The sequence below is a fragment of the Magnolia sinica genome, chromosome 2 (assembly GCF_029962835.1).
Source record: "Magnolia sinica isolate HGM2019 chromosome 2, MsV1, whole genome shotgun sequence".
NCBI classification, from domain to species: domain Eukaryota; kingdom Viridiplantae; phylum Streptophyta; class Magnoliopsida; order Magnoliales; family Magnoliaceae; genus Magnolia; species Magnolia sinica.
The window spans coordinates 97100278-97119670 of NC_080574.1; the positions used below are offsets into that span (position 1 = coordinate 97100278).

Sequence of the window (19393 nt, forward strand, 5' to 3'; positions counted from 1 at the left end):
AATTCTTACAAATGACTGGAAACAAGCAATGATTATTTACACTTGTAAATGTACGGAGACATCACTTACATTTCACTCTTAATTTGTAGCTATAATTCCTGCTCAATCAAACAAATACCTAAAAAATAATAATAATGACTCGTTTACTTTGTATTTAGTAGTCCCTCATTTTCTCGTTACATTCCACTGATGGCATTTCTTGGCTGGACTGGAGTCGTCACGGACAAGCGGAAACTTCCAACTCTTGAGAAGCGAAATGCTACACAGGCATGCCTGCAAGCTATACAGTTGGGTAAAATACACAGCTCAATTTTGAACTGTCTTGTGGGCTCCACTTCAGATGTGTCAGTTAAAAAAAAAAAAAAAAAAAAAAAAAACTCACATTATGCGTATGTTCTAATCAGACCAGGTTGACAGCGATCGAACACTTAAAAGAGAAATCGTCAAAGGAGCCGATTCAACTCATAAATCTCCATCCATGTGAGGTTAGACTATTTCAATTAATCTTATTTTGGATTAGGAAGCTAGCACAGTGGTACAGACGGTTTGGACGGTTTATTTTGAATTATTCATTCACCATGCTTTGCACTGAATGCGTCCGTCTAAACCTTCACGCACTGCCAGCGTATCTTGTTGACAAAGGGTGGAGCTGCGACTGGGTCAAACTGACCGCGTCAAACCGGTTCAATAGATCAAGACAACTTCTGCGTGTAGGATGAAGTCCGGCATGGACAACCGGACCTGTACCCTGTACAACATCCTATCATTCACAGCTCATAAAACGCCCAAATTCTGTGGACTCCGCTGTGTTGTGCATGTAACATCCGCTCCGTCCATCACGTCCAAATACTAATTTTCACCCTACATATCTAAACTAAGCCCAATCCAATGCTTGGGTTACCCAAACTTTGCAAACGATGTCAAATCATGGCTAAAACCTCTATATTCATGTGGTGCATGGTGGACCTCACACACAAAGGTGCGGTAGGCATTTTCCCCCGTTGTTCCTTGTTATCTGGCCCACCTATGTTGTGGATTCGGCTGACTTTTGGCCTCGGGGCTTAAAATTGAGGGTGCACTTTATGGATGGTAGAATATGCAATTCTCATGTACATGATGCAAAGCTAAATAGACAGTGAGTTAATATTTTTCTGAGAAATTTATTACTGTAGACAAAACCTTTTATCCAGCGGTTTTTAAGAAGCAATACAAACTTAAGTTACCAACTTAGACTAGCACGTGCGGACAGCGAATTTGATGACGAAACTACCCCTCCTTTTCACTGCTGTTGCGTTTCCTCTCCCTCCCTTCCCTCGCACCATTTTCGAAAAAAAAATAAAAAAGAGACGAAAAATCCTGCACTACTTCTGTTGCTTGGATTGCACCGTCCTCTAGCTGGATCCGACCCTCTCTATTCATCAGCATTCTCTTGTTTTTCTGAAAATGGTCCCTCCACGGAAGAATGCACGCACCACAGGTATAATGTAGTATATTTACCTAAACAGTGTAAATTTTTTGTGAGCCATTGAACTGCTAGATGAAGCTCGCATCTTAGTTTTCGGTTCATCTATGTAAAAATCATCCTATGAACATGATGGATTATAAATAAAACATCATTGTGGGGGCATAACAAGGTTTCTACATTGGAATGACTGTTTCCTATGGTATGATCCGCTTGATATTTCGATATGCCACCATTTTGGGCTGAAACTCTTACTTTAGATGGAAAAACGGATGAACGTCGTGGATAGTCCACATACATTCAAGGCGGGCCCAACTCAGTTAACTCAGTACTATAAGAGTGTATTGAGCAAACTGTACATCCAATTTGCGAGAGGTTCTGGTCCATTTGACCTAATTCTCGGTTCATGATTGGTGAAATTTCCTGAGCAATTCATAAATTTGATAGAGATATCATAAAAATACGATCGAGAACTTCCAAGGATTCATGTAATGTAATGGAAAATTTTATGAACCACTCGGTCAATTTCATTAATTGCTCGGTCAAATTCACTGAAGAGAATTTCATGTAAAGCTCGGTCAATTTCATTAATTGCGGTCAAATTCACCAAAGGACAAATTGTTAGGCTAGTTCAATTACATTTAAAGTTCATTCCAATTCATGTTAGCCTAGCTAAATTTCATGTTTGCCTCGTTGAATTTCAAGTTAGCCTCACCCAATTTCAAGCTTGCCTCACTCAAATTCATGTTTCCCTTGCTCAATTTCTGGGTTGCCTTGCTCAATTTCCAGCTTGCCTTGCTCAATTTTTATCTTGCCCTGGTCAATTTTCACCTTGCCTCGCTCAATTTCTTGTTTGCCTTGCTCAATTTTTAGTTTACTTGACTCGCTGAATTCTTAAGTTCCCTCACTCAATTTCTAGGCTGTCTCGTTGAATTTCTAGGTTGCCTCGCTAAATTTCTATCACTCAAATTATAGATTTCCTCGCACAATTTCTACATTACCTCGCTGAATTTCTAGGTTCTATCGCTCAATTTCTAGGTTGCCTCGTTCAATTTCTATGTTGCCTCGCGTAATTTCTATGTTGCCTCGCTAAATTTCTAGGTTGCCTTGCTTAAATTCTAGGTTACCTCGTTGAATTTATAGGTTACCTCACTGAATTTCTATAGGTTGCCTCGCTCAATTTCTAAGTTTCGTCGTGCAATTTCTAAATTGCCTCGCTCAATTTTTAGGTTCGTTCGCTCAATTTCTAGATTGCCTTGCTCAATTTCTACGTTGCCTCAGGCAATTCCTAGGTTCCATCGCTGAATTTCTACATTGCCTCGTTGAATTTCTAGGTTCCCATGCTCAATTTCTAGCTTCCCTCGCTCAACTCCTAGGTTGCCTTGCTCAATTCCTAGGTTGCCTCACTCAATTCCTAGGTTACTGTGCTCAATTTCTAGCTTCTCTCGCTTAATTTCTAGCTTCCCTCGGTTAATTCCTAGGTTGCCTCGCTTAAATCCTATGTTGCCTCGCTCAATTCCTAGGTTGCCTCGGTCAAATCCTGGTTGCCTCGCTGAATTTCTAGGTTCCCTAGCTCAATTTCTAGCTTCCCTCACTCAATTCATAGGTTGCCTCGCTGAATTTCTACATTGCCTTACTCAATTCCTAGGTTCCCTCGCTCAATTTCTAGGTTGCCTCACTCAATTCAAAAGACTTTTTTTTACTGCATAAATCTTATCTTCCAGAACCTCAGCTGACGAATGATGATAATCTCATTTGGCAGCTCAATCCTTGCAGTCATAATTATTCTAATTCTGCCTAAAAAGCTCTTTAGGTGATCAAGAGGGCCCCCTTTTTCAGTAGATGAGATTAGGATGAAAGGTATTATCTCAACGCTTCTTTTCTCTGTTTTGCTCTTAAAAATCGTTGAATCCAAAGTCCTCGGAGAAGAGAGATCTCTCTCCTGATAAAAAATGAGAGGGATCTCTGTTCTATATTATATCTATGAGAAAAGATATAGAGATCTTCTCTCTTCTATCTATTCCTCTATCTATGAGAGGATAAATAGTCTCTCAACAAAAGTCATTCTCATCTTTGTTGATGATTTAACTAGTGGTATATTTTCTTTAAAAAAAAGAAAGATTCCTTATTCCTAAAGCAACGGTGAAAAGCCCAGCAAACGGAGGAACAAGTAGAGGCAGTAAGAAAATGGCTGTAGCTTCAAAGTCGTTGCTTGTTGCTAGTACTCAATCCATTGGTTGCCTCGCTGAATTTCTAGGTTTCGTTGCTCAATTTCTAGCTTCCCTCGCTCAATTCCTAGGTTGCTTTGTTGAATATCTACGTTGTCTCGCTCAATTTCTAGGTTCCCTTGCTCAATTTTTAGCTTCCCTAGCTTAATTCTTTGGTTGCCTCGCTCAATTCCTAGGTTGCCTCGCTGAATTTCTAGGTTCCCCGCTCAAATTCTAGCTTCCCTCACTCAATTTCTAACTTCCCTCACTCAAATCCTAGGTTTCCTCGCTGAATTTCAAGGTTCCCTCGCTCAATTTCTTGCTTCCCTCGCTCAATTCCTAGGTTGCCTCACTCAATTTCTAGGTTCCCTCGCTCAATTCCTAGGTTTCCTCACTGAATTTCTACATTACCTCGCTCAAATTCTAGCTTCCCTCGCTTAATTTCTAGCTTCCCTCGCTCAATTCCTAGGTTGCCTCGCTCAAATCTTAGGTTTCCTTACTGAATTTCTAGGTTCCCTCGCTTAATTTTTAAGTTCCCTTGCTCAATTCCTAGGTTCCCTCGCCAATTTCTAGCTTCCCTCACTCGATTCCTAGGATGCCTCGCTGAATTTCTATGCTACCTCGCTTAATTTCTAGCTTCCCTCGCTGAATTCCACGGTTGCCTCACTGAATTCCTAGGTTGCCTCGCTGAATTTAATGTTTGCCTTGCTAAATTTCATGTTTCCCTAACTCATTTTCTAATTTTCCTCGCTCGATTTCAACTATGTTTAATTTTTTGCGTTATGATTCTTTATGTAGTGAAATTTTCTTTTAATTTATTTTCCATTACATGTTTGTAGGTAACGATTCTTGTTCTCATTTCCCAAACCCATCCTCTAAGTATTCATTAAGATGGTAGTTCAACACGATGAAGGGTGGATTAGAGAAGCATGATACTAGGCTAAGTCTATTCGAGCAATCCCCATTTTCCTTCTTATTGCACCTCTCATCTTTTCGATTTATAGGGGCTCTATTTCACCTTCTTCTTGTAAGATATAAAGGCGATCTTATATTTTAGATACGGGGGACATGGTTGCAATTCACGGAGATGGACTTCACCCTCATAACGGGGCTTAAGACTGGGGAGTTTAGAATACCAAAAAAGTCCCATCAGGAGTACATTAATGGACAAATACTTCAAAGAATATCCAGTTTTTAAGAAGCATTTATTAGATATGTTTAATAAATTAGTTGACACCAATAAGCACGAGGATGTTGTGAAGGTTGCTCTACTTATGTGTGTAGAGTGTTTTGTTAGGGGAACCGAATCGAAAACTATGTGTAACATGGATTATATGTACTTAGTAGACTCCATAGAGGATTTCTATAGCTATCCTTGGGGTAGTTTGGCCTACAATACAATGTCCCAAGGGGTCACAGCTGTTGTGATGGCATGAGGTGCGGTTCGCTACAATGTATATGGTTGTCTTTCCTTTACAGGTAAGAACTCTTTCTTTATTCTACATAATTATATTCAATTGTGGATTTTTATCATCATGCAATCTCATTAAAATAGATATGGGCTGTAGAGAGATTACCGGCCATACGAGAGTGTGTTATTTCATTTATTCCCTCACAAATTCCACGCTTCATTCAATATCGAGGCTAGAAGGGTTGGAGGTACAACAAAATACATGCAATTTTTGAGAGTGAAGCTGTAAGTATATGTATTTCTTCGCCGTTCGCTTTGCTTGATTTGACACTTACACTTTATATATTAACATCAGTCTGGGTTCTTTTGCAGACTATCTTAATAAAGAACTTGGAACCCACCCTACGAGAATGGGAAACAGATGCAGTTCTCTTGCTTCGTGATAGTTTTCAGGTGAGATATCATGAACGTTTAATTAAAATGGAATATTGTTTAATTCATCGTTAAAAGTTTTTTGACTTTTATATGTGCATTGATACATTTTGTAGGTCATCGAAACCCAGGAATTGAGCGATGAGGGTAACGAGAATGATGACTAGGGTGAGTAGAGATCAGTGGAAAGTGATGAACAGGTAATGCACTCGTCACAGAACATCATCTCTGACCGTTATGTGTTTTATAATGTTTTGACTAATATATTATTTTTTGAATCATGTATAGGTGCATGCGCCCATAAATCATGAAAATGCACATTAGTTTTTTCTGGTCATCTATCCTAGAGAAAGAGAACTTGTCATTGTGGATAGCTTAAGCACAAATCCATTAATAAAGTACAAGCAGAAGATGAAGAAGATGACTGATGCACTCCCCATTCTCTTCTATGCCACTGGAGACAGCACAACTCTTGAAGGGATGAAGTGGAGCATCAGAGTTGATGAATCAGTGCTGAAGCAGGACAATGGTTTTGACTGCGGCATATTCATAATGAAATTCATCGACATTTTATGTAGCGGTCTTACTTTGGCGGGAATAGACATGCAAAAATTCACCGCTGATTGGAGGAAGTCAATAGCATATGATTGCTTATCTCTAGTCTGTAGATGATATTTGTCAAGGGCATGAGAGAAATCTTCTATGAGATGTTATATTATATACATTGTACGAGGTTTACAGTAATCTTGGAGTGCAGAAAATTTATAAGTATGTGCATTTCAGTACGAGTTCCTTCTCTAATCACAATAACCTTGAGTTGGGTTGATCCGAGGGATGGGTTGACTGCAAAAAGGGCTGATTAAAACTATATTGGGTTATCTTGCTGGTCCTAAAATCATTATGCCAGCAAGATAACCCAATATAGTTTTAATCGGCCCTTTTGCAATCAACCCATCCCTCGGATCAACCCTCTCAAGGCTATCGTGATTATAGAAAGAATTCGGACTGAAATGCACATACTTGAAAATTTTCTGTACTCCAAGATTACTGTAAACCTCGTACAATTTACTTGGAAATTTTCTTCATTTGTAAGTCATCTAGTGTAAAGAGTTTCTCCTTCTCTACTAACCGAACATAAAACACGAACTCAATGGTAATTTTTCAGCCTATGAATCTTATGTATATGCAGAAAAGCAACAGAAGTAGTGAATGCTTTTAATCATTCAATGTCCAACTACTATACATTTTTTAGCCTCATCTACTATATCAGAATTAACGACAATTCCACATCAATTATCTGGGACTTCCAATAACTAGAATCTCTTCTAGATATCTACTCACCAAGGCTAGAGAATCAGAGACTGGCATTGTATTCTGCATTTTGAAGATGAGCCAAGTGTCCGAACTATGCATATCCGTGGCAACTATCTTAATTCCAAATTGCCAAACAGTGGGATTTTCCTAAGTTTTGCCTATTAGTTGTATGGTTCAGTTGTAGAGGCAAGGAATGATATTAACCTACCATTAATTAACAATAAAATTTGAAAATTTTCATATACTAAAGTTGATTAGCTAATTTCCATACTTTTAGACTTCTACAAATCGATATGACTACAAGTAAATTTCATAAAATCCCGTTTGAGGTTTGATTGATCTTATTTTGAACTTCATTAGTGATGCAAGAAAGTTTGGTTATCCAATGGGATACCACGTGTGGTCCCTTAGCTGGTAGATTGAAGAGCACGAGGATTTCATGCTTGCCCCACTCAATTTCATGTTTGCCCTGTTGAATTTCATGTTTGCCCCACTCAATTTCATTCTTACCCCACTCATTTTCATATTTGCCCCGCTCAATTCCTAGTTTGCCCCACTGAATTTCATGTTTGCTCTGCTGATTTTTTAGTTTGCCTCGCTCAATTCCTAGTTTGCCTTGCTGAATTTCATGTTTGTCCTGGTCAATTTCATGTTTGCCCCGGTTAATTCCTGTTTGCCCCGCTCAATTTCATGTTTGCCTCGCTGAATTTCTAGTTTTCCTCGCTCAAATTCCAGATTGCCTCGCTCAATTTCTACATTGCCTCACTGAATTTCTAGGTTGCGTCGCTCAATTTCTAGGTTGCCTCATTTAATTTATAGTTTGCCTCGCTGAATTTCTAGGTTCTGTCGCTCAATTTCTAGCTTCCCTCGCTCAATTCCTAGGTTACCTTGCTGAATTTCTACTTTGCGTCACTCAATTTCTAGGTTCCCTCGCTCAATTCCTAGGTTGCCTTGGTCAATTTCTAGGTTCCCTTGCATAATTCCTAGTTTGCCTCCCTCAATTTGTACATTGCCTCGTTCAAATCGTATGTTCCCTCGCACAATTTCTAGCTTCCCTCGCTCAATTCCTAGGTTGCCTCACTCAATTCATAGGTTCTCTCACTCAATTTTTAACTTGCCTCGTTGAATTTCTAGCTTCCCTCGCTCAATTCCTATGTTGCCTCGTTCATTTCATAGGTTCCCTCGCTCAATTTCTAGCTTCCCTCGCTCAATTCGTAGGTTCCCTCGCTCAATTCCTAGGTTCTCTCGCTCAATTTTTAGCTTGCCCTACTCAATTTCATGTTTGCCCTACTTAATTTCATGTTTCCCCACTCAAATTCTCGTTTGCCCCGCTGAATTTCTAGTTTACCCCACTCAATTTCTAGTTTGCCCCGCTCAAATTCCAGTTTGCTTCACTGAATTTTCAGTTTGCCCTGCTGAATTTTTAGTTTACCCTGCTGAATTTTTAGTTTCCCCCGTTGAATTTCATGTTTGCCTCGTTGAATTTCAAGTTTGCCCCGTTGAATTTCATGTTTGCCCCGCTGAATTTCTAGTTTGCCCCGCTCAAATTCCAGTTTGCCCCGCTGAATTTCTAGTTTGCCCCGTTGAATTTCTAGTTTGTCCCGCTCAAATTCTAGTTTCCCCTGCTAAATTTCATGTTTGCCCCACTGAATTTCATCTATGCCCCGCTTAATTTTCAGTTTGCCCCACTCAATTTCATGTTTTCCCCGTTCAATTTCATGCTTGCCTCCCTTAAATTTCCATTTGCCCAGCTGAATTTCATGTTTGCCCTGCTCAATTTAACTAGTGTGAGTTTTCAAGAAACTTGCCTGAGTTTTTATTTTAGTTGACTCAACTCGACAAGGCTTGAGTCGAATTTGTATTTTAAAATTATGATCTCAATATACTTTTGTTGCGAAATAGAAAATTGAAGGACCCAAGATTTTTTACAAAAGTGGTTAAATTCTCTTTCGATTTTTATAGAAACTTCATTTTCGATATCATTTAGCACATGAGTTTTGTCTATGATAATCCAATAGGAATGATGACTCGAGAACGTACCAATAAACAATAAACAATAGCGTAAATATAATGTTTTTATTCGAAAATTGAAGAATTTTTGCTTGGAATTGTTTGGTAAGAAATGAAAAGATTCTTATCTCACCACCAACCAATAAGCAATTCTTCGGTTAGATAAATAGAGTGGTTAGTTAGTTCATTCATGCTCTTCAAATTGCAATAAGATATTCAAGATATCACAACGACTTTAAAACATACAATTAAACTGAGTTTTCTTGAGCAAATTAGTCTTGATCATTAAGGTTGTAGGACGGGCCATTAACCAATCTGACATGTGTGATAAAGTTGTGACTGTTTGCATCAATATCTCATGTATAGAGAAAGGACAAAACGCATTGAGATGGATCATCAACTTGCATCCATATCTTAGCTATAGAACAAAGACAAAACACACGAGACGGACCATCATTTTATCCAGGTAAAAGGTGCTAGTACAAATGCATTCAATACAAAATGTTGCAATCATCCACCTTAATCACCAACTACATGTCAACATTGCTTATGTACTCATGGGTTATCAGGGATGTAGATTTTTCAGTATAACCACTCCAAAATGAGACAACCAACATAGGAATTTGATAGCTACATAATGCATGCACAATTGTTGATGAAGCATAACCTAAATATCACATTGAGATGGTGATATTAATAGTTAGATTTTGGACCACTGGCTATTTTACTATAACCCTCCATTTGATGTCCATCAATTAGATGGTTAGGATTATATGATCAATCTGAATTTACAGACATGGATCCAAACTAGTTTTCTCATTCCAAAATCGAAGAAAATGGCTAATTAAAATAAAAATAAAATAGGGGTGCATGGATAATTGATTATGGAGAATAACTCAAAAATTACATTGAGAAGATGATACTAACTATTTGATTTTACCTTGAAAAGCCACATCCCACTGACCCGGTCGACCTCGAGTCACTGTCCCACTGACCCGGTCGACCTTGATTCAATGTCCTATCCCACTGTCGCAGTCGGCTGCCAAATCGGCTATGGTACCTATAGCTACGGTTATAATCTGTAGCCATAGAAGGCCATCAAATCCGTAGCCATAGACCAGCTTACTTAAAAAGCAGGGGTATTTTCATTCTCAAATTCGCTGTCCGCATGTGCTGGTCTAAGTTGGTAACTTAAGTTTGTATTCCTTCATAAAAACCGCTGGATAAAAGGTATTGTCTACAGTGGTAAATTTCTCTATTTCTCTTTGCATCTCTTTAAATTCTTCCTTTTCAAATAATCTGGATATAAATCAATGCCTCCAAGTAAAAAAAATTCATCTTCCACTCACTTCTCTAAATAAGTATCCACCACCAATCTCTATTTTTAAATTACCATCACACACACACACACACACACACACACACACACACACACACATACACACACACACAGCCGAATGCTCAGCTGCGCCAGTTCTGACTAAACTTGTTCAAACTTTTTTGAGAACTTATTATATGTGATGTGAATTGAAAATCTGAACAGTCCACGCGAAGCAACACCTCATGAAACCTCCTAGGCCCAATTTTTACTTTGATCCAAAACTTGGTGGGCCATGAAAAATGAAAATAGTTTTCTCCCTTGATTTGTATTTCTCTTTTCTATAGCTAACTAGAATTTTAGATTAGGGTGAAAATTTGTCCCTTGGGGTTTCATGGGATTGCACATCACATGGAGCGTTCGGATTAGACGCCCATGAAATGTGTGCAAAAGGTAAGCACATAGGTAGGTGTGTAGGTGAGTGTGACTATATATATATATATATATATATGAAATGGTTCTATGTCGTCGAGGTCATGGGAACTTCCCATGAGTCAATCCATGACTTTTGTGTGCCACAACAGGTACAAAAGTTGAGAGGGGTTACCCTCCCATTAAAACATTCATAATCATTTATTGGGCCCACCGAGGTGTGGTTTACAAATCCATCCTTTCCATTATGTGTGTCCCACTTGGATGAGGGGTCAGACCAAGTTTTAAATGCATCCAAATTTTAAGTGGGCCCCACTAAATGCTTTTATATATTTTAGGCATGTCTTTACATGATTTTAGATGGTACGGCCCACTTGAGTTCCGTATACAGCTGAATTTTGGGATATCCCATAATTTAAAGGGGACCCATCAAATACATGCTGTTGATGTTTGACACTAATCATAATGGGGCCCACGTAGCTCGATCTAATGGGAAGTTCACATGAGCTCGACCGCATAGAACCATTTCCATATATATATATATATATATATATTACTTGATTCGGGCCATCCATTTAGTTGGGAGCACAGTGAGAATGTCCTGGGGCACAATTCAAGCAAGTCCACGCATGAGATGAGCTACGTGTTCATGAGGGACACCAACTCTTACCAAAATAATTAACCAATGCTAGAACAGGCCTTAAATATGTGTCCCACTTAATTAGTGGACCTTCATAAATTTTGTGCCAGGTCATATCCACAACAGCTGCCACTTTTTAAGTGGACTAGATTCCTTACATGTATTCCAAATTGTCAATCTATTCTTTAACCTCATATGTGTAAATTTCATGGAGTTAAAAAAAAAATTAAAAGAAAATTAGAAATTTAGTAAACTTATTTGATTCGAGGTGTAACGAAAGTTACTTGGCTTGAAATAGCTTTGTGGCCAAAATCTATTTCGGCTATATCTTTATATTGTGATTGTTAAACTGTTATAACAAGGACAAATAATAAGATTTATAATGACAAAAGTAAGTATATTCGACTCCGACATAATATAGTAAGAAATTTACTACAAGATTGAGTAATAGTCATTGATTTTGCGAGATAAGAAAAGAACTTGGCGGATTCTTTGCTTAAAGGACTTACTAAACAATTAGTTTTATATACATCGAAGGGAATGGGGCTAAGTCCAATATCATCAGCTACCGGTGTTGGTAACTAAACCTATACAAATAGAGATCCCATGTGATGGGTTTCAAATGAATAAGCAACAAAACACTAGGAGACGTATAGCACTGCGATAAGAAAGCTCATTCTATGGTGTAGGCAGAGTGAATGATACCTCATTTTAACACTGAGGTCTTGGTATCGATTCCCTAGTGGGGGTTGCTAATAGTGAAGTGTGAACTGACAGTGGGTGTATTAACAAGCTAACTAAAAAAAAAATTCTATGGTGTACGCAGTGCAAGCAACAATTAGTAAGTGTGAGTCTTGAACTCTTAATGAATCCATATCCTATATACTTGTTGGTGGTGTATTCAGTTGTTGCATACAATTGATAAAATTCACTTATAATAGTGTAGAGGTGAGACTGCTTCGTACGAGAACTTGGACAAAATCTCCAAAGCACTAGTGAAATCCAAGTAAATATGCTTGGTAAAAAGCATCAACTCACAGAACCAACTGTATCGGAATAATTGTGTAAGTAACATGTGTAGCCATTTTACAATAATAGGAATCTGGTTCAAAACTGCTTGTCACCTGACTCTTGTGGACCTACATTGTCTATTCTGAGTATCGATTTAAGTCTAATAGACTTCAATATAATGCACTATTATTTCTATCTGACCTGAAGGTCCTTTTTTTGAAACATATTGGGGATTGTTGTATTTTTAGTATTTCAAAATAAATAAATAATTATTTTTAATTGATTTGAAAAAAATCCTCCAAAATTTAAAAAAAAGAAATAAATGCATTTTGTCTTGTAGTGGTGTGGGTTTAGTCCCACATCGGATAGGTAAGAAGAAAACTTTAGGTTTATAAGATGAAAATTTTGCATAGAGCTTAGGCCCCTTTCAGGGGGCATAAGAATTTGGTTCTTTTAGGGGGCTATGCCGTTAGCCCTAATTTATACCATGAACCACACATGCGTGCCGGGCCGGGGTAGTGTCGTGGACGTGGCACGACGTGGTGTGGTGTGGTGCGTGCCCGGGAGATTATACTTGCATGCCTAAATGTTTTTGTTGTCCTTTTAAAATTTTAATTTACAATGGTCATTTGTTTTGTATTTCTGAACTGAGCCAAAAAATGAAAAGGTTTCTTCTTAAAAAAAAACCCAACAGCCATGACTGTTGGCAGGGTGCGTACACACCTATTCGAGGCGCCCTTTGAAGTCTATATAATGGACATCTCTGGTTCTGAATTTTTAATCAAGTTCAATATTTCGGCTCTCACTCTTACTCCAAATATTTACAATGATGTCATCTGGTTTAGTCTTCGGGTTAGACATACAATGATTATTTGGATCTTCGTACATTGAGTGTGCCGGTGTGACAAGACAACATTCGAGAGTATTATGGAGATTGATTGTCCAATATTCTTATTCCACTACAGACATCATCCAAAAGAGGACAAATCAATTTCAAGCTGAGTGGCTTTCGTCGTGCCTCGAATCAAATAAGTTTTCTAAATTCCTCATTATTCAAAATTTTAATTTAATTTATTTATTTTAATTCCAAATTTCCATAATTATGGATTTATAGATCCAAAAATTCCTACAATCTTAAAATTGATTTACTAATCTGTACATTTGTAGCAATGACAAACATAATAGTAAACCCAACCACCGAATTATCTAAAATCGAACCATTTTAAAAGGTTGAAACAGAAACTTTTATTTGCTTTAGATACATTAGATATATAGTATGTGCTATCTGATACTTTCCAATATGAAGCCAATAAAGAATCTGTTGTAAGGGATGACCACAAGTGCAAAAATTATAATATGAATTCTCTTTTTAATGAGTTGTATGACGTATATGGTACATATGAAAGAGCCATGGATATTTGGTTGGCATTGGGTAAGAAATATGTGTTAGAAGAAGCTGGTACTAAAAAGCACGCTATTTTCTCATTTCTATACTTTTATATGTTAGATAATAAACCAATACCTGATCAGATACTTGAATTTTAAAGTTTAGTACACGGGCTTATATCTAAAAGATTAAAAATGAATGATATTTTCCATGGAGATGCTTTAATTAAAAAACTCATTCCCTCTTAGAAAGAATACAAAAATAAGATGAAACACAAGAAGAATGGAATTTCAATTAAAAAATAAAAACATTATCATACATATCCAAATAGATGAAGCATATCGTATAAGGGATCAAAAGGAAAATGCTAATGGCACTGCTTCAAATGCTAACTTGATTGAAACAAATCAGGAGAATAAGAGGATTAAAAGATCTTATTCTCACTGTGGAAAGGTAGATTAACTTATTGATCAATGCCGATACTTAAAATGAACATGTTTCTACTTTAGAAAATCAAGTTATTGTGTTGAACAATGTAGGCTCAAAAATAAGAAAAGGAAACCAGGAAAATAGAATAGAAAATATTTTCATTTTGGCAAATTCGGGCATTATATTAGAGAGTGCAGGCATAAGAAAAAGGCTTCTTAAGCTCAGCCAATCTAACTGAATAAAACAGATAAGATGAAATAGTTGTGGTAGTATCTGAAGTGAATATTTTCAACACAATGCATTAGATACTAGACACTTGGGCTACTCATCACATCTATAAGGATCGAAGCATGTTTGCCTCCAATTAAGTTGTAGGGGATGAACAAGTGTTCATGGGAAATACTTGAACCTTCTCATTAGTCGGAAAAGTAAAACTTATCTTAAGGCTCACTTCTGGAAAGACCTTTGCACTAAATAATATTTTACATGTGCTTGAGATCAGAAAAAAATTAGTTTATAGCTCCCTCTGGGATAAAGTTAGTGTTAAATTGGTTTTTGATTTAGAGAAGCTTGTACTGTCCAAAATTCTTGGGGCATTTGTTAGGAAGGGTTATTGTTTGATGGATTGTTTGTACTGAATATTTCCTTTATTAATGTTAATAAGATGAATTCCAGTTTTGCTTACATGGTTGAGTCATTTGATTTATGGCACAATAAATTAGGATATGTAAATGTAGATGTTCTGAAAAGAATGAAGAAACTAAGTCTTATACCTGAATTTCCAAATCAAGAACTAAATAAATGTGAAGTGTGTAGAATTTAAGTTCCATAACAAACCATTCAAATAAGTTTTTAGAGAATCTGAGGTTCCATAATTTATTCATAGTGACTTGGGTGCTTTTAAGAATCACATGTGTAGAAATGCAAAATGAAACTAAATAACCTTCATAAATAAAATTTCTTAAGGTACAATAGGGTGTATTCTTGAGTGTCAAATATTGCATATTTTTCCCTATTTATATCTTGGTTTTATGAACATGATACTGCTTAACGGTTTATTTTGTACATGTTTGTGTTGCAAGGTGAATCTGAAAGCTTAGATTGAAAAGAATGCTAAAAGCATGAATTTAATACTCAAGAATCACTAAGCCAAAGATTGGATCTTAGAAGACCAAGAATGAAGAATTCACATGCCAAAGATCCAAGAAATTCAAGTGAGGAATGAAGAGAATCAAAGACTTGAAGCAAAGAAAAGGAATCCTAAAAATTTGCGTGCTTCGACCAGCCCTGGCTCTGCTTCGACTAACCCTGGCTCTGCCTCGAATAGCCCTGACTCTAACTCGACTAGCCTAGGAAACTTTGGTTCGAACTCTGGCAACATTATTTTTTAAATTCGCGCGATCCTCGATAGGTCAAAGGTTACCCTTGACCAGTCGAAGACTGTCGGTTGAGGGTTACGAAGATTTTGCACGGACTGCGTAAATTTGAGGGTTTCCGAACTTTTCCAACTTGGTGCGAAAGTTGGAGTTCCCTAACTATAAATAGGAGTTCCTATGATGTTCCTTGGAATCTTCTAGGGTTTAAGGAGTGGAGCCGCCGTCCGAAAATTTTTCTTCTTCTTCTTTAGCTATTTTTATGCTTTTCTTAATAGATTTTAGTTCAATCATGTCTATGGTTGGCTAAATCTCTTAGCTAGGGCTAAGAAGTGAAGCTTGTAGCGTGATTGAGATGTTTACTTTTCTTTGATTCATGTTTTAATGCTGAACTTCATTGATTTCTAGTTGATTTTAAGGAATACTTTCAGTTTTTAATGGTTGGTTGTGGCTTAAATTACAGTTGATCTGCGATAGCTTTTAGTATCTTCTTTTCTTATTTGGGATTGTGGGATTGGTAAATCTTGCTGTTTGTCATCGTCTCTTGGGCATGGTTTGGTGATGGAATCCCTTCCGAATCTTCACAATCTTTTTCTATTGAGGCTAGATCAATGAGAAGTTCAAAGATTTGATCATCTCTCTTTCCACTTGGACAAGATAGGACTATGACTCCAATTGGATCTCTTGAATCAAGTAAGGTAGCATCCTAAGAGCTACAAGTGGATCCTTGGCACCCTAGTTCCCACCTTTCAATTGTTAGTTTAATCAATATTCACAATTACTCACTTTTTTTCCTAGCTTTCTAACTTAGATCTTCTCCTAGTTCTAGTTCTAATTACTTTTAGAATACACACAAGTTTAGTCCATGTGGATTCAACCTCGGTCTCACTCGAATTATTACTACATTGCAACCATACACTTGGGGTTGTGAACAAGTTTTTATCGCTGTTGCCGGGGACGACGGTTGCGATTTTCTGAATTTAATTATTTTTAGAATTAGGTTAAGATTAGGATTAACTTTCTATTTTCTTTCTAGTTAAGGAATTTTTTTGAACTTATTCTTAGAAACTAACATTATTCTATGTTTTGTAGGATCCTAACCTAGCGTCTCCTATTTGACAACTTCGTTCTAACCCTCTCTCTCTCTCTTACTTATTGTTTGCTGTAGTTTTCAATTCTTAGATTTTAGGTTAAATTCTGAAGTTGAAAGCTGAGAGTGTTTCATGCCCAAGTGGGTCTGTGATAACACTCTACGTCTATTAAGTGAAAGAGGATTAGTTGAAGGGTTGCTTATCCATCACCGGATTAGACATCACTTGAGATCCTCAAAGTTGATAGAAGTGATGGCGGCTAATCAACCTACAAATCAACATCAACCTCCAGTTGAGGAAGTCCAGGATGAGAATGAGGTGCATCATGCACCCCCGCCTCGTACCTTATGAGATTTCTTACAACCGGTGGGGGAGAGCACACCTTCCTGTATGATTTTTTCAGAAAATACAGGAAATATGGATATCAAGCCAGGGGTGATCCAACTCCTTCGAAAGTTTCATGGACTTGAATATGAAAGTCCATATCTACACATGAAAGAGTTTGATGAGATCATAACCGCTTTATACTTTCCCAACGTGTCTGAGGACACGGTTAGGGTGAAACTCTTCCCCTTCTCATTAAAAGAAAAATCTAAGACATGGTTGCATTCACTACGTCCATAAACTATTGGCAAATGAAATGACATGATAAGGGAGTTCATAAAAAAATTCTTCCCATACCATAAAATGAACACCATCAGAAAGTCGATCATGAACTTCACCCAAAAGGAAGATGAAACATTCTTTCAATGTTCGGAGCGGTTCAAGGATCTTGTTAGTTCATGCCCACAACATGGTTTTGAAACGTGGCATATAACAAGTTTCTTCCATGAAGGACTGACATCTTCCATGTGCCAATTCATTGAGACGATGTGCAATGGGGAATTCATGAACAAAGATGTCGATAATGTGTGGGATTACTTTGACAAACCCACTGAAACCGCACAATCATGGGACATCTCCCCAAGACCTAGCACCATGTCCAAGCCTACCCAATCAAAGGAGAAGGGTGAAATATATATTTTGAAAGAAGAAGATGATATAAATGCTAAAGTGGTTTACCTCACAAGGAAGATAGAGGCCATAGAACTTAAGAAGGATAAGGCTAAGGAAACTGTTTGTGGTATTTGTTCTTAAAATGTACATACAACTGAAAACTTTCAAACCATACCTGCTTTTCAAGAGGTACTGAATGAGCAATTGAATGCCATGAACAATTACTAAAGACCTTCCAGTGGACTCACCTCAAATACATACAATCCTAGCTGGAGGAACTATCCCAATTTCAGTTGGAGGAATGGGAAAATAGCTAACCCTCAAGGGGTTCCATCTCAACTTTTAAATCAAAAGAAGCCTCAGGAGGATCCGGTTTAAAAACACATTTAAAATCAAGAGCTTTTCAATCAAAATACATTACATGCTTTCCAAGACTTTAACAAATCCATTCAAAGGTTTAAGGCACACTTAGCTATTAGGGAAAAAGGTATGCTTCAAGCCCAACCTCTCCCCAATTCAAAGCCGCAATGTAAAATTAGTGACCCAAGCTCCTTAAACCAAATGGAGCAAGCCAAGTCTATCACCACTCTCAGGAGCGGGAAAACAATTGACAAAACTATTTTGGTAAAGGTTGGAAAGCCTAAGGACCCAGAAATAGATGAAATGATGGATCTAGCATTGCTCCATAGGGGTTAGAACCGGAACCTCAAAGCAAACCAATTGTTCCATTCCCCCAGCAGTTGATTGCACCAAAACCTCTAACCAATTCTCAGGATATTCTAGAGGTGTTAAAACAAGTGAAAGTCAACATCCTTTTGCTGGATGCGGTGAAACAAATTCCCTCCTATGCTAAATTTCTGAAAGACTTATGCACGACTAAGAGGCGGTAAAGTATCAAAAAGAAAAATTTTCTAATAGAAAAAGTAAGTGCCATCCTCAAGCAAACTATGCCATAAAAATACAAAGATCCTGGTAGCCCAACTATTACTTGTATAATTGAGAATCACCAAATTAAGAATGCACTACTTGACTTGGGGTCGAGCGTAAATCTAATTCCTTACTCAGTCTACGAACAACTGGGTCTAGGTGAATTAAAACCCACTCAGACTACACTGCAGCTTACTGATCACTCAGTTCGTGTACCGAATGGGATGATCGAGGATGAGTTGGTCTAGGTTAACAAATTCTACTATCCAGTAGATTTTATCATCCTGGATAGTTAGCCTATTATAGATATGAACACTCAAATTCTCATCATACTTGGCCGCCTGTTCCTTGCTACATCAAACGCTATCATTAATTGTCGGAATTGGGTCATGAATTTGTCTTTTGGAAATATGACGTTGGAGCTCAATATCTTTTTCAACATGAGCAGACAAGCAGTAGATGATGACGAGGCCTACGACATTAACATGATAGACTCTTTTATGGAAGATGGAGCCCTGATGACCTTATCCTCTGACCCTTTAGAGACGTGCTTGGCACACTCTCCCAATTTGGATGATGATACGATTAGGGAGGTGTATGCCATGCTTGATATTGTATCAGTACTTGAAGTTAATTGGTGGGGGCCATAATTTGAGAAATTGCCCCCAAATGATGCAACAGCTCGACCGTCCAACCTTAAAGCACCGAAGCTTAACCTAAAACCATTGCTTGCTGATCTTAAATATGTCTATTTTAGGTCAAGATGAGACATCCGGTAGTGATTTCCTCCCACCTTGAGAAAGAATAGGAGAGTATGCTAATTGCTACTCTCATTGAACATAAAGTATCCCTTGGATAGTCAATTACGGATCTCAAGGGAATCGACCATTTGATTTGCATTCACCACATTTATCTTAAGGATAATGCAAAAACCACTCGACAACCACAACGTC

General features: G+C 37.7%; 1 non-coding gene across 1 annotated transcript; it reads right to left on the reverse strand.

Moving 5' to 3' along the window:
• Positions 1–17210: 17210 nt before the first annotated feature.
• On the reverse strand, positions 17211–17317 carry LOC131238184 (small nucleolar RNA R71). The gene has a single exon (XR_009167594.1). It is a non-coding gene; the product is annotated as a small nucleolar RNA R71 (small nucleolar RNA).
• Between the last annotated feature and the right edge of the window lie 2076 nt (positions 17318–19393).